Below are 7,253 nucleotides of genomic sequence, written 5' to 3' on the forward strand. Positions count from 1 at the left end.
TCTCTTATATGTAGAATCTAGAAAATACATACATACATAAATACATACCTACATAGCAAGTTCATAGATACAGAGAACATATTGGTGGTTTCCAGGGGCAGGGAGTGGGAGAAATGTTTTTGTTTTAGTTCAAATAAATTAAATTATTCCTCATTAAAAATAGCATAAAAATGAAATACAATACTAAGCAACAAGCTTAGCACAAAAGCAGTCAATCTTTCTCTCTTTCTCTCTCTCTCTCTCTCTCTCTCTCTCTCTCTCTCTCTCTCTCTCATTCATTTTAAAGTTGTTCTATGGTATGACTTTGATGAGCTAGAATCAACATTCAATCTAAGACTGTTTTCTACTTTACATGTACTAAATATATTTTATCATACATCAGTTTCTCAATATACTGCCTCAGAATAATTCTGTCATCTTAAAATAAGGTAATGGGAAGAGAAAAGAGTAGAAAAAGACATAGTAATGGTCTGAAATCTGAATAGAATTAAGGAAATTTCATTCTATGTCAAGAAGCATCCAAGAACACAGCATGTTCGAGAAAAAGCACTTGACTCTGGGAAATACCACATGAACAATTTGGAGTGTTCACTGAAGAAGGCATATGGAGATGGTCAGCTGTGGGGAGGCCTCACTCAGGGATCACAAGGGTGGGTATCACAGGAAATTTTAACTCAGGAGAATGGAAGGAGGGGAAAATTAGATAACTACATAAAAAACAAAGAAGGGGGTAAGCTGGGAAGAAGAGTCCATTGGACTTCTGGGGAATAATAAAATCTTTATGGACAATTGGGCCTTCATTTATTGGGGGAAATAAAAACTTCTAAACTAAGATACAAATGTTTCTGAAATATAGTTTGGATAAAATCCTACCTCACGTCAGTGAAAATATACCTACCTGGTAGGAAGCACAAGGTATCGTAGTGCAGGAGAAAGATGTGACTCTGTATCACACACATTTATCATAAGTCCCACAGCCATTCTCCCTAGAATGGCGAGTCACCCCTGGGTATCAATCAGAGCTGGTAGGAGAAGCAGAGGGAAAATCCTGCCATCCCTGATAGCTACAGGGAGGAGGTAACCAAATCCTATACTCCAGGCTCACTAGGGAGCGGCTGTATCAGCCCTGGACACTTAGGCATAGATAGAATTTTATTTATCTTTCACATAAATGAAGTCCAGACTATGTTGTATAACTTCTATCTTGCTTAAGCTGTTGGGTTTTTTCCTGTTATATGCAGCCAAATCTAATCCATAATCAGAGTGGAGGGGTTTACCATACCTCTTGTATAGTGATTGATAGAAATTATGAATATAATAGGTTTGTTTAATCTGATAAATTTTATCTTACAGATGAACATATATAACCTGCCCCAAATTAGAGAAAACACCATCTTCTCAAATACATACAAACTATTCAAAAACTGACCATCAATCTTGCCACAAAGCGCTTGAATGAATGCCAAGAATTGGTTTTATATGGGCTACCTTCCTAACCACAATGCAAATGAGTTGAAAATAAATAACAAGGAGATAAATTTGAAAAGTTGTATAACTGGAAAATTTTAAACACTTTCTAATTAAGTCAGGTCAAATATGAAAAGTATAGAAAATTAGAAAACATTCAAAGGGTACTATTGGGTTGTCGAAAAAGTCATGACATATTTTTCTGTTTTTCATTGCAAAAATGCATCATGAGTTTTCCAACAACCCAATATAATGAATAAATTATATATCAAGATTTGTAGTATGCTTCTAAAAAAAGTATTTAAAAGGAAATTTATTGCCTTTAAGTGTTTATATTAGAAAAGAAGAGAGAATAAAAACTATCAATTGGTCAACTCAACAATTTGAAAAGTAACAATGGAAGAAATTCAAAGAAGAAACAGGAATGAATTAAAGAAAACAAAAATTAATGAAACAGGAAAATAAAGATATATAGAAAAAATCAATAAAGCAAAAAGCTGGTTTATAATTTTTTTGAAAAAAATGAATAAATTTTCTCAAAACTGTTAAAAAAGACACAAATATGTAATATTTAAGAATGACAGGTGATAAAATTATAGAGATAGCAGAAATAAAAAAATGAGAAAATAAGGGGAAAATTTTATGACATTTAAACACTTCAAAAGCTAGATATTCTAAAAATGTATAACATCAAATCTGACTCAAAAGAAATAGTAATTTTGGGTAGCCCTATTTCCCATTAAAGAAATCAAATCAATTAATTACATATATATCACACACACACACCAAATCAAAATAAAAAAACAACCCTGCTAGGCTCAGATTTCTTAAGGTGATTTCTACCACTCAAGGAAGAGTTCATCCTAATCATGTAAAAAGTTTGAGAGAACCGAAAGAAGGAAAAGCTCTCTAACTCATTTTACCATGTTTCCCTGGAAATAAAACCTAACTGGAAAATAAGCCCTAGCATGATTTTTCTGGGTGCTTGAAAAACAAGCCCTACCTCAAACATAAACCCCAGTTAAGATCGTCAGCCAGACATGACTGTTTGAATAAATGTAGATTTTTGTACATGAATAAATGAATAAACGTAGATTGTTGAGGCAAAAATTAATATAAGACCCAGTCTTATTTTCGGGGAAACACGGTATGTGATTAATAATACTTTGACATAAAAGCCAGACGAGAAGTATGCAGATAGAAATTTATATACTGATTGCAATTAGGAACACCACTGCAAAAATCTGAAATAAAATCATGCTGTCATTTTGTCCAATGACTACAACAATATTTTAAGATAAGATTATCAATAAATATAATTTACCACATTGACAGATGGTCAGAGAAAAGCTATGACTACCTCTGTAGATGCAGAAACACTTTAAACTCAATATTCATTTGTTTTAAAAACTTTTATCAAGCTTAGGAATAGAAGCAAGCTTTCTTAACCTGGCAATGGGTAGTTAAAGAATTTTTTTTAAACTATGCTAAGTGTCCTTCTTAATGCTGAGCCATTAAGAGCAGTATAATATTAGAAATGATGCAAGGATGCTCCCATCATTACTGACATTTGACATTATTCTGGTTGTCTTAGCCAGTACACTAAGATAAGAAAAATACGTACATTAATATCATTTCCTTGTTTAAAAATGAGAATATGAGAGCCTGTTTAAATTTAGAATAGTATTAGAACTTGAGAAAGTTAAAAGTGTCTAATCCTGTCAGGTGGATGCTGTCATTCCTCCCTGGGCACAGGTAAGAAAGAGAAATGCAGGTGATCCTCCTGCCCACTTGGACCTCGTATGAGCAGATTTCTGCTTGGCTCTGCGGCCAGAGAACACCAATAAATACACCTGGTGGGTGCCATTAACAACACATGGAGGCCCTTTCCCTAAACATTTCAGTTCTTTCTGAACTGGAATGTGAGCTACTAACTCAAAGCAATGAGGAACGGCTCTTCTTTTCCTGAAATGAAGCAAAATGCCTCAAGCAATTCAAAATATATTCTATTGGGTGACCTAGCACAGGTCCCTGTAGCAAGAAGAGAGAAGTAAAGGACCCCCAAGAGCTTATCTGTCCAGGATGTGTGTGTGTGTGTGTGTGTGTGTATATGCCATTTTTGTCATAAATATAATCTTAATAAGTTAAATTTTCTCATCTCCTGTTATCTAGGTAAACCCAACATGTGAGATCATAATCCCTGGTCCTATAAATCCTGTTGCTGAAAATGGGCTCAACCTATAATACCAATGCTGGAATGCATTCAAACTGTACAAAGGGATATCCCACATCATCAACAAAACACCAAATACCAAAATTCAAGCTAGCATGATAAATTCTTCTTTTTATAAAGGCATCCTTAACAGATTTTTACCTTTCATATTAAGTTTTCCAGAAAAATATCTACAGTGGTTGGAAGTTGCTGCAATGTTTAATCTTGACCAGTCTAAGGCCCAGCTACAATGTAAAGGAATGAGCAGAGCTTGCACTGAGAAAACCTGAGTGTGCCCACTCATTTAACCTCTCTGAGCCTCAGTTTACTTGTTTGTAAAATGGAGATAATAATACTCCCGACTCATGAAGGCCTGTAAGGTTGAAGCAAGAGTGTATGTATGGGTTTCCTTAGAACAGCATCTGGGCTATAGTAGGCATTCAACAGATATCACTTTATGAGTGTGTTGGGGACCTAAAATCTGTAGATGTGGGTGGAAGAGATGAGCTGCAGTCCCCAAGGCCAGACCCGGGATGTGACACTAGCAATTCCCAGCCTGAGAGGATGGAGTGGGTTGGGGGTTTGATCTGAACCTTCTCATCATGACTACCATCTAGGGCAGTTATTGGGACTGTGTGACCCCAGAATTGGGATCCCAGAATGCACCTGGAAAGATGAAGTCATCTAAGTTACACCCAAGGCAGCTGGAACTGAGTGAAGCCACATAGGAATGCAGGTGGCGACAGGCCAGAGAGAGATTTTGCAAGGGAGTGGATGATATACTCTGAGTGAGAGGGATTGCAATATTTCATCTTGGCCGTACCAGGCTCCAGGATCTGCCCCAGAAATCCCATCTGGTTAAAGCCTTCCTCACGGGGACATCTGGAACAAGAACTGTATTTCACTGAAATATAGTTGGTAATAATTGTTAACATTTGTGGAGACAATATGCTGTGCCAATTATTTTACATGAAATGGCTCTTTTAGTCCCTACAACTTTTTATACTAAGTTCTATTATTATCCCCTTTACAGATGAGGAAACTGAGGCACAGACAAGTTACATTTAGGACGTAGCAGAGCTGGGGTATTAAACAGGCCTGTTAGGCCAAGTCCCAGTCTTATAGAAAGCCAAAGAGGAAGGAGTGCATTTCATCTCCTTGAATGAGGCTAGCATTACTTTGGTATACAACCATTTTGGAAGACAGTTTGGCAATTTCTTAAAAAGCTAAATATGTACCTACCATATAACCCAGCCATTTCATTTCTAGGTATTTATCCAAGAGAACTAAAAGCACATGTCCATACAAAGATTTGTACACAAATGTTCACAGTCAAAAATTGGAAACAACTCAAACGTCCACCAACAAGACAACAGATAAATTGTGATACATTTAGACAATGGAGTACTACTCAACAAGAAAAAGGAACGAACTATTGAAGCATACAACAGAATGGATGAATCTCAGAATAATTATGCTCATTGAAAAAAGCCAATCCCTTCCCAAGAGTACATACTGCATGATTACATTTATATAGAACTCTAAAAAATGTAAACTAATCTATAATGATAGAAAGCAGACCAGGGGTTGCCTGGGGACGGGGAGGAGCTGCCATAATCACAGAAGGGCGTGAGAAAATGCTTGGGGGTGACCGGATCTGTGCTTTATCTTGATTGTGGTCATGGTTTCACTGTTGAATACATATGTCAAAACTTAGGTGCACTTCTTTGTATGTCAATCATACTGCAAAAAGAAAAAGAAAAAAAAAACAGCAAAAGCTGTTTAGAAATATATGCCCCTTTGGTCAGTTTGAGTTAAGTAAAATCTTGTTTGTGAAAGAAGCAAATCTTCAACATTTCTCATTCAAAAAGCAAATTATAACCTCTAGTTAAATATCGACAGAAGCCAAACTAATTTCACAAGTTATCTGATTCTGGAAATTATCACTTAATTCCCAAGTAGATCATTTAATAGGAAAACTCAAAGGTCAATAATACTAATAAACTGGCAATTCAATGATGCGTAACGGTAAGGTTGGCCTCACAACCTGACTATGAAATTAGAGTTACTTGATCTAATGGTCACAGGAAAAGAGATAACCCTGGGTTAGGCCCAGCTGATATAAAGAAATGTCAGAATCTTCCTTCACACCTTCAGGGCCATATCCCAGCTCTCAGGATGAAGTGAGGAAGCCCTTAGAAACAAGCAACTCTTCTCCATCATCACTGCTACTGTCCTAGAGATACCTGCCATCCAAGACAGGAACATGGCTTTAAGGCTTCCTTTCGCTTTCTCTTCGCCAGCCTGTCACATGCTGCTTAAGGGCAGATCTGAGCTTCCCGGCCACAGCAGGGCACAGCAGGGCTCATGCAGCTGCTGTGGAGACGGTCCCACAGGCTCTCACACATTACTGTACCGGCTCCCGCGTAAAGCACGAAGCCATCTCTCCAGACTTGGCTGGCTTCACACTGTGGCCTGTCCACTGGCCCTTCTGCAGCCTCCGACCCCAGGCGTACACAGTTCTTGCCCGTTCCCTCTCACTTTCCACTGTCCTGTCCAAGACCATGTGAGTGAGTCCTCCAACCAGAAGGAGGTCAGTCCTCTCCTGTCACAGCTCCAGGTCCACCCTATTTGTCTTCATAATTAAACCATTCTGGCAGCTTCCGAAAGCACTGACTGCCACCAGCACCTCCTGTATTCCATAGATTCTAGGCTTTGCTGACTCAGAGCAAGCCCCAGCCTTTCCTATTCCCTTTTCTTTGCCAATCCAGGCCAGTTTACCCTCCCTTGCACACTTACCTCTTCTCTAAATACCAAACTTCTTCCAGTCTCCCAATTCTTTCGAGTCTCAGGATCATATTTTGAAGAAAGATGTGAACTCACTCTATTTTCTTATCTCCCTCTTTACCTCCCTTCCCTCACATAGCCTCACCTTCCCACTGGGCAAACCTAGAGGTAAAGTGCAATTTGCTCCACATTCGTGATTCAGTTTCCCAGATGTCTCATCCTCATGAGGAGGGAGCACCTGTGCTAGGTTGCTCACTTTGGTGGCCTCTAGTTTTTTCCTATGAAGGTTCATGATCTTCACCATATTTACCAGAAAGGAGACTCTTTATGTGCTGATGGTGTGCTTATCTTGTTTTGCCACTAAATGTAAACCTGATGAAGTCAGGGACAGGGTCAGATTCACTCAGTGTTGGATTCCCAGGCCAAACACAAGGTTGGCACATTGCGAGCACTCGATAAATATCTGCTGAATAAAATACATGAATATGTAATATTTGTGAGTGTGTGTGTATATACACACAGCCCAATGGCCAGGTTTCTAGTTGTCACTGGATACAATGGTTTCGCACTGGCATAATACTAAGATTACAGAATGAAAAAGGGTAGGAGGGGCGCATCTATCATCTATCTATCTATAGTTCTATGTGTGTGCATGTATCTACACACACACACACACACACACACACACACACTTTCCAAAATAAACCCTGAAACTTGGTCTCTTCCATTATAAGAAAAAGCTTCTCAGTCATTGCTGGGCTCTGAGGTAAGGAATGGGGAAATGGGA

The 7,253-nt window shown here is 38.3% G+C and overlaps 1 protein-coding gene across 14 annotated transcripts in view; it reads right to left on the bottom strand.

The window, feature by feature from the left end:
* The window catches only part of FHOD3 (formin homology 2 domain containing 3), a 456,454-nt gene that overhangs the window by 101,353 nt on the left and 347,848 nt on the right, over window positions 1-7,253 (bottom strand). The gene's annotated exons all lie outside the window — the stretch shown is intronic.

Source organism: Hipposideros armiger, unplaced genomic scaffold (assembly GCF_001890085.2).
Source record: "Hipposideros armiger isolate ML-2016 unplaced genomic scaffold, ASM189008v1 scaffold_36, whole genome shotgun sequence".
NCBI classification, from domain to species: Eukaryota; Metazoa; Chordata; class Mammalia; order Chiroptera; family Hipposideridae; genus Hipposideros; species Hipposideros armiger.